Below are 9,915 nucleotides of genomic sequence, written 5' to 3' on the forward strand. Positions count from 1 at the left end.
CCCAGGCTTCAGACTTTTGTTTTTATGATGATAAATATTGTATTTTTTCATGTGAAATGTAGGTATAAAACATGTGTAGATTTCTTTGGGCCTACATTTTGTGAGTGAATTCTACTTCTTGTGATTTATTTATCTGATTAGCTATGAATAAAATTCCATCTATATATGTCTACTAAATGTGGATAATTATTATTATTTTGGCTTGGGAAAAAAGAATCAAACTATGTTGACACAAAGGAAAGGAAAATCTGTTAAATTATCAGAATTTAAAAGCCTCTTTTAAAAAAAAAATCAAGTGAAAATCAACTTCAAATAAGTAATAGTTACACCTGAAAGAAAAAGCTTGGTTAAATATAAGAAAGTACATCTCTAAGAAAGGTTCTCAGCAGCATTTATATTTGGTTTCTGAGAACTTGACTATTTAGCTTTAGGGCAAAAAAGTTTAAAATGGCATATATTCACTTAAGTAGCAAAGAAGTACAGGAATCTAATTTTTTGCCTTATGCTCTATTTTAATTCTTAACATCAGGTTGTGATTTATATGTAACCTGTACATAGTTTGAAATCAGTAGGTGTGATTTTTTTAAAACAATTTTCATGTAGTCACTTCCTGTTCTCTCAGATTGGAAAAATCTATTAGAATCTACAAAAGGTCAAATTGTTCAAAAAGCCCAAATAACTTAAATATTACCAAAAAAACAAGCAAATACTTTGGTCTATGTAGAAAATATGAGACTAAATGAGGTGGCACAGCACTGTAAACTGGCACCCAGAGGCAGAGTAGGTGGGTCATGATTTTCAGGCTAGTCTGGGTTAAACAGTGAAATTCATCTCCAGAAATTAATGAGGTAATTATTTTTTTTAAAAAAATATTAAAGACAGCTGGGCATGGTGGTGCATGCCTGTAGTCCCAGCACTTGGGACAGACAGGCAGGCAGATCTCTGTGAGTTCAAGGCCAGCCTGGTCTGCATAGTGAGTTCCAGGCCAGCTGGGGCTACAGGGAAACCCTGTTTTAAAAAGGCAAAAAAAAAAAAAAAAAAAAAATTAAAGGCAAAGAAAGTACATACTGGTTTGAAATAGAAATGTTCCCCCATAGGCTCACATATTTTGAATATTTTGCCCACCGTTGTTGGCCCTATTTGAGGAGCTCCTGGAATCTCTAGAAGGTGTAGCCTTGCTGGAGGAGGCTTGTTGCTGGGGGTGACTTTTAGGATCCATAGTCTCTCTACTTCCAGTTTGATAACTGCTTCATGTTTGTGGTTGAAGATGCGATCAATCAGCTTTCTGTTCCTGCCACGATGCCTACCACTTGCTGGGCTGTCTCCCCTCCCCACCAGTCATTATGGATGCTCTCTCTGAAACCAAAAATAAGAATAGCTCTTCTATAAATCCCTTTTGTCCATGGTGTTCTAACATAGCAATAGTAAAATAGTACAGGTGTTAAGCACAGAGGACCACACTTTACCTTACAGTCAATGGGGAGTCCATGAAAGAGTGGTAACAATAATTAGTTTGATATTTGATTTTAGGAATTGGTCAGCAACAACAGAAGGGCACAGAAGTGAGAAATGCACAAGACCACAGGAAGTATTCTGAGCAGCAAATCTTGTGACTGGAGCTGCTGGAGAATCCCATCATGAATCCAATGGCTAATCAAGGAAAGATGTATCATTCTGGAGGATGATGGAGCTTCAGGATGCACATTATGTGAGTTGGGGCTTTCTCTGTTTTGATACCATTTCTGTCTGATCTCAGGAACTAAATCAATGATGATAAGTGTTAGGCATTTGACAGAATGAAAGTAAACACAGAAGATATTTGAGTTAATGGAATTTGTAGAAACTGGACCTTGCATCTCAGATACCGATTACATTCCTTCTAGGATGTTCTATTTGGGAGGAGTTGTTAGGCTACAAACAATATCTTCCTACTAAATAGAGTGACATTAGTCTTTAAAAATATATTCAACTTGGACTCGATCACTACTTGCCTAATAGTAACTCAACCTGTTGTAACTCTTCAACAATGATAGTCAAGATAGAAGGTTTCACATATGGCTTCATACAAACATTATTAAATAAATGTTATATAATTAAAGACTGCTGGGAGATTCTGAGCTTCAAAATCTAGATTTACACAAATGTTGTTAACAGAGTTGCAAGAGAAATGTGGAATATTTTTCTTCATATTACACATGGAAAAGGACTGATACTAGACAGAGATTTGAAGGACATAAAATATGGCTCTGTTTTTTAGATAAGAATATTAGTATGGGGATGCTAATCAGTCACCATTAGAATGTAATTCCTGCTTAAATGTTCAATAAGATATGCTCTTGTACATCTATGCAAATGCCTATTCTATACCCTGTTAAATATTTACACACTAAACAAAAATCTTTTCATCAAAAACATTCATTCCCACATTTTGCTATGTACACTACTGGGGAGAGTTAGTTTATCAAGATCATTTTGCCATGAAAGAATACTCTGACCAGCAATTCAACAAAATCCACAGTCAAGGAAAGGAATTTTGATTGATATCTCATTAAAAACTTTGTAGAATATACTTACATCAGGGTTAATAAAGTATTATATATTCAAGGTTAAAGATGACTAAAAATTTAGATTCTTGGAATAGAATGACCTCACAGAATACCCCACCCTCATAGAAAATCTCTTCAGTTACCTTTATATCCTGTGAAAAAATTAGGAAAATTTAAAATTAGTGTTCAGAAAAAGTTATTACTTAAGTGGTTTAATTTACATCTCCAAAAGCTGCCTTATATAATTAAATGATATGAGAAAAAGTTAGAAATGGTGCAGTTTTTTAACCTTTTCTGAAGAAAGTATACGATAACTAATAGTCACCCGCATGTATCTATAATGAAAATGTAGGGTTTTGAGATAAAACACTGTCCTCTCTCAACATCATGACTTTACAAATACACACATACATAGAGATATACACAGAGAAACAGACATACATAGACAGACACGTTCACAGACAAACACAGACACGCAGGCAGACACACAGGAGACATGGGGGGTGGAGAGAGGGGGAGAGAGAAGAGAGAGAGAAAAGAGGGGAGGGAGGGAGAAAAGAGGAGGGAGGGGAGAGAGAGAGAGAATTAAAATGATCAACTTCCATTTTTAGAACCAACGACTGAAAGGTTTGGAATATTTCTTTCAGTGACCACTTGAAAGGGAAACCTAGCTAAGACTGTTCTCTAAAAATCTCAATAGGACAGATCATACAAAGAGGAAGAGTTGATAAATGGGCATAAAACAAGAAGCAAGGATAGTTAACAAATTTCAAATACACATACAACAGACAGCAGACAAATATAACCATGACAGTGAAAAATGACCCAATATGCAAGTTATTGCATCATTAATTTCAAAAGGGATAAAGAATGAAAGAAATGATAAAAAATGAAAGAAAATGTCTTGTCAGGGATCAGTTCTTAGGTACTGTAAACCAGATTAATGCGATAAGGACAGTACTAAGCCCAGGGTAATGTAAAAAGAACACAAGAAAGCTTGAGGTGTGTGTGACCACGGCAGAAGACAAGAGCATCAGTATAGGGAAGGACGCACGGGACTAGAGCTGCTGAAGCTGCCAGAGCAGAGTGCAAATTAGACGACCTAATCCACTTAACCAAGATCATATGTATATTTATATATATACAGATGCAAATATTCATACACATGGTGTTTGGAAAAATGTGACCTATGAAATTTACAGATAAATGTATCTGATGCTTTGGATGTTGCTTCTTTTTAGTAACACTGATTAAGCAAAGTATTCTTGAGTGATTTTTAGCAGAGGGAGAAATGACAGGTACCCAGAACTACAAATACATACAAGACCTGAAGTCTACACACGTGTTGTTTGTTATCTAAAGAGAAGGAGGATAGCAGAAAGACAAAGGACCACGGACAGCACTGGGGCCGGATACCTGCTGCACGATTCTCTCTGTTGTAAACTGTGATTGTTTTTATTGTTGGAAAAGGCATTGGATTTTCCATTTCAATCTCTTAAGTTAATTTTTCCTCATGGACATGTTCAATTACTGATACAAAATAGGCATCTTTAGTTGGTATTTTGAGTATTTTTTCAAATTATTTATTTTAAAAATATTGAGAATTTAAGAAAAATAAAAATGCCGTGAAGGACTCCATTTTGTTCTTTCAGACTACTAAAGTCATTTCATCCTGTGAAATCTTCTGACAATCTCATGTTGAGAAGGAGCTGATCCATGAAATCATCTCCTGCTGGGAATTCAGAATCAGGTTTCTTTTTGACTATGGCAATGCTAATAAACACCCTGTAATACTAGCCCATATTTCCTTAATATGAATCATATTTTCTAATGGAGATCATCACAATAAACCGATGTCACAGAGTCTCTCTGGAAACAACTGATTTTTAAAATGCTGTGAATCTCAATGAAGAATTTGTCCATTTCCTATTCAGGTTAAGCAAGCCTTATGATAAGAATGACAAATTGACAGATGAGAAGCCTGTGTATTGATGCATAAAATCAATACAAATTGTAAGCGCATAAGAGAACTGGCATCCATGTGTCACCACCAGCTCTTCTCACTATTCATACATGTGTAGCTCCAGTTAACTCTGATCACCTGCCATTTCACCAACACATAAATCCACATATTTTTTGACTGGGTAAAACATGGAGACTACAAATAGGCAGAATATATTGCTATGTATTTGCCAGCATATTAACTCAAACCGGAAAGGAATGTTGAGTTAAAAAAGACTTTAATGGAATGAATATTTACTATAGCAAAGATAACAGAATTCTTAATTTCAAGGTATAATTATTCCTCACCAAATCTAAATGGAAATAAATAACATACAAAAGTGACACTTCTGAGTAATTTTTAAAAAGGTGTTTTCAATTGCATTGTTTCGAATATTTCTCAAAGAAGTAGCTCCTCAAAGAATTCACTAATGGTGAAACTTTTAAAATATAATGCAGAAATTTTTCTATCATACACATCATTTACTTTCAGTCAGTAATCCTGATGAAATGATGAAAGGGTGGAATCAGTAACTATTCCATTCTTCAAGCAACATGTTTTATTTTGTACTAGTGTTACATGAAAATATTGTTCTGTAAACATCAAAATTTTCCAAAAACTAAAGAAAAACCTTTAAAAATGAGACTGATTATATATTGTGTGTACTTTTTCTATATTCAACATAAGTTGAGATATTTTGAGGAATTAAATTACATGTACTATGTGACTATCTCAGTAAAAATAAATATTAGCCTGATTTCTATATCAACCTGAAAATTTGTTATGTTAAAGTCACAAGTTATATCATATTCATTTATATAAGAGATGCATTCTTTAATTTTCTTTCTTTTGAACTGTATCACTTCATTTATCTATTTGTGGTGCATATGTGTTTAAGTATGTGTGGGCAACATATACCAAGGAGTATGTATGGACGTCAGAGGACAACTTATAGGGGCGGGCTCTCTCACGCTCTACCACGTAGGTCCTGTGGATTGAATTCAGTCATAAAGGTTGGCAGAAAGTAGCCTTATATTTTGGTGTCCTGTCACTTCTGTTGTTATGAAAAAAATATATACTGATGAAAAGGTAGCAGGGAACAAAGGTTTTATTTTGCTTACAATCCCAGGTCACAGTCTACAACTGAGACAAATCAAGGCAGAAACTCAGGCAGAAGCTTGAAGATGGCCTGTTTGCTGTTTTACACAGCATTAATAAAATTGGTTAGATTATATCTATTTGAGTCTCTCCACTGTTATCTCTCAGGTGTAGATTTTTTTCATCTCCCTGAACTTAAAGATTACTTCTTTCATGGCTGAAGAGATAGCTCAGTGGTTAAGAGCAATGACTGTTCTTGCAGAAGACCTGGGATCAAATCCCAGCACCCACATGGCATCTAACAACAGTCTCTTCTGTCCTCTGTAGGTATTGCATGACACGGTGCCCTTACCTACATGCAGGCATAGCACTTGTATACACAAAAATAACAAATAATAAAATATTTTTTAAAAAGATTACATCTTTCCTCTCCTCTTTCTGTTTTCATTCATTCTATATAAGTTTTACATAAATTTCAATAAGTTATTCTCAATATCAAAACATGCCATCCACATAAAAGTTCCATGTAGTTAGTATTTTCACTAATTTGAACTTGTACAAAATCAAAATAAGTCCAGGTAGGGCTAACAGAGCGAGTAATTGGTAGCATACCAGGGATTTCTATAACGCACACATGCTTCCAAAGCTTGCCAGTCAAACCAGCACCCCATTCGTCATATGAAACGCTCTATTAACATCCTACTAGCCCAAAGTTGCTAAACTTGATCAAGAAATTTCAGACCGACAAAATCTCCCTATTACAATGTTATGATATTTCCTTCTCATCTTATGCCTTGTTCTTTTCCAACTCTGACTTTGATGAAAAATTGATTTTCTGTTTGACCTCTGAAACCCTAATTTTCTAGAATCAAACTGGAGCCTGCAATCCTTTAAGAAGTCTTTAAACATTCTATATGGAGGTTCGTCTATAGAACCCATGCTGTTTTCCTCTCATATGCACTATATAATAAAATGCATTACTATTGGGGAATCTAGTGGTCAGGTGGCTGATTTATTGGCTTTTTTCTAACCACTGATAGTGCAGGCTAATGAATGGACCAACACACAACCTGCAGAATGTGCCACTGTGTCTTGCTCTGGCCCTAGATCATTTTGAGGAAGTTTAAAAACCAATCGTTCCCATTCCTGAAATTGTTACTTTGAGCAAACAGCTTTATAACAGAGCAAATAAAATTATCTCATTTCAGAAAAAACTGTACATACTGACTGTGGCAAAAACTGCAAGAATTTTTTTTAATAAACTGGCATAAATTAAGAACCAACAACTGTTTCATTTATTGTGAATGGTGAAAACATTGGGCATAACGATTATTGTCATTTAAAATGTTCTCTGTCAATCTGTAAATTTTTCCTCTTATACACTTAGCATGCTATATTACAATGTTTTTTTCCAAATACAAAAATTGTAGATATTTATTAATTTGGTATTTCATATGGAAAGAATCTTCACATCTTGTGATCATTTATTAATCATTTCTCAGATAACAAATCTAAGAAATTGATAACTACCATTCAGCTATTGTTCATTCTTACATACAATTTTTCCCATTTGAGAATTCTTCAAAAACATGTGAGCTAGTGTAGAATACTGTGGGGTGTAACGGAAGATGCCTGTGGGACATCATCCTAATATGCTGTAGCTTTTATGTGGCCAATTTTCAACCCATGGTGTTTAATTTTGACTTCAACTTGACCTGTTTAAGATATATAGAAGATTTTAAAAAGGCATACTTTTGAGTGTGTCTCTAGGGCGTCACCAGAGTCAGTTCACTTATGGGAGACTTGCCCAAATGTGGGCTACACCATAAAATGCTGGGTGTCAGAAGGAGCAAAGGAAGGAAGAATCCTTTAGCATGGGCATTCTTTCTTGCTTACTGTCCCTGACATCTAAAGGAAGCAGCTTCCTTATTTATTTTTGCCACAACCATTGAAAAGGGAAGGTAAACACAAAATGGAGTGAGCCTACATTTGAGAATTTTAACAAGCATAATAAAGAAACCCAATCTGCTGCCCCAGAAATGCTGTAACCTGACAATTCGAACCTGCAGTGCCCCAAACACCACCAGGTAGTGTAAGTATGTGACGAGGACTGAACCCTGATCAGCAAGAGCTGCCCTTATTTGCATGTCAGAGAACATGTAACCAGAAATCACTTGCATAGTGGCTCACGCTCTACACTGGTCTGTACTGCCTTCCTTCACATGTCATGAACTGCCAGGAAAGTACACACAAAGAAACTCACCCTACTTGCAGAGGTCATTTACCCACATGGAGGCTCCCTGCAGCGCCCCATGTGGAGGCTCCCTGACACGCACCACTCAATGCTCTAGATGGTACTAAGTTCATTCACTATCCAACAGCCCCTTTCCTGTTACTTGACTGGACTATCCACCACAACTGTGACGTTCTGGTTCACTTTTAACCCAAAGCAATTGAAAGGGAAGAACCTTGATCTAGAACCTCTACAGCTATGAACCAAAATCAGTGTTTTGCTTTTAGATTGTCTTTCTCAAATGTCTGTTAAAGGAAGTTCTCACTAAAACTCCTTTGTCCTTACAGGAAACTGAAAGGTCACCCCCAAACTTCCTGAATATACCTTCATTATTTGGACTGTAGTTTGGCAAATTTCACCGATTTTATATTCGCTTGCTCTATAACCAATCTCCAGTCAGCTCTCTCAAGCTGGGGAACCTCATTGAGAATTCTGTTTTTCTCTTCTATTTTGTAACTGGTATCATTAATCTAGGATTTACTCAAGCTTTGATCAGCCCAGTAACACTTAGTTAGCAAAACTAGCTCTGGGCCTTCTCCAGCATAAAATAAATCTTAATAAAATAATTTAATAAAACATAACTATATCCCTTAAAAAGGGGAAATCTGAATCAAAATACTCAATTTCTACCAGTGCAAAACCAAAATCTTTTAACCCATGATGAGCTTGAATTTGGGAGTAGCCACGTTAAATAGCAAGCATATCTAGATATGTGTCTAGGGTATTCCCTCAAAGCAGCCCATATGTTTGTTTGGTTAATTATTTTAGTTTTTCAGACAAGCTCTCACTCTGTTTTAGAACTCACAGATAGCCCAGGCTGATCCAAACCTGTGGCAATCCTCCTGTATCAGGATCACAAGTGGTAGAATGACAAGCATGAGCCTTAACTTGAATTTTAAACATTTTATTATTAAAAACTAAAAGTATTTCAAAACAACATTATGATACTATAGAAATTGATAATAAAAATAAAAGTGCAAAATATTATGTTGCCATATTTACTGGATGAAAAATAATTAATTAGCAAATATTCTCTTTTGTTAGGATTCTTATGATAGCTCCAGCATTTTAACCTCCTAATTTAAATTAGATTTGTCCTATTTTAAGAAATGTATATATGCCGGGTGTAGTGGTATATGCCTTTAATCTCAGACCTCAGGAGGCAGAGGTGGATCTCTGTGAGACTGAGGCCACTTTGGTGCACATCGTGACTTCTAGGACTTCCAGGCGGGCAGGGACTAGGGAGAAACCCTCAACAAGCAAACAAGCAAAAACACCAAAAACAAAAAAGAAATGTGTTTTAAATGATGCAGGTAGCTGGGAAGAGGGAAACTTTGTTGGGAAATTTCCTCCATTGGATTGGCCTGTGGGCATATCTGTGAGGTATTTTCTTGATTGTTGAGTTATGTGGGAGGCCCCAGACCAATGTAGGTCACATCACCTCTCAACAGGCGATCCTGGGTTGTATAAGAAGGCAGGCTGAGCACAGACCAGGGAAACAAGCCAAGAAGCAGAGTCCAGAAAGCTTAGGACTATAACATAGAATAGTGGATAAAAATAGAAGATGACAAAGGTGCACAGAATGAGAGATTGAAAACAGTTCCCTCCAAACCACTGAGTTAATTAATGTTCATGTTTTATATACTTGACATTAACAACTGTATTAGTTCTCTGTTTCCATGTTTGGGTTGTTAACCCTCAGTCTTTCCTGCTGACTCCAGTGTTTTAACCCTGGATTGCAAAGTGATTCCTCCACCGCAGTAGTTATTTTCTACTTTTTTTTTTTACAATTAAAGTTACAGTTTTAACAATATGCAAAATATTACAGTACTTCAGATTTTTTGGCATAATGATTACAGATTTGATAAATACATTTTGTATCTCATAATAGCGATGAGGATTATACAAAAGCTATTAAAACAATTATGAGAATAAATTCTATTGTCACTTAAGTATCTAAAGCTATTTTCCTTTGC

At 35.7% G+C, this 9,915-nt stretch overlaps 1 protein-coding gene across 2 annotated transcripts in view; it reads right to left on the reverse strand.

Annotated features, from left to right (window-relative positions):
* Grid2 (glutamate ionotropic receptor delta type subunit 2) overlaps positions 1 to 9,915 on the reverse strand; it is a 1,595,433-nt gene that overhangs the window by 1,389,545 nt on the left and 195,973 nt on the right. The window lies entirely within an intron of this gene.

Source organism: Nannospalax galili, unplaced genomic scaffold (assembly GCF_000622305.1).
Source record: "Nannospalax galili isolate Female #2095 unplaced genomic scaffold, S.galili_v1.0 scaffold441, whole genome shotgun sequence".
In the NCBI taxonomy this organism is placed as follows: Eukaryota; Metazoa; Chordata; class Mammalia; order Rodentia; family Spalacidae; genus Nannospalax; species Nannospalax galili.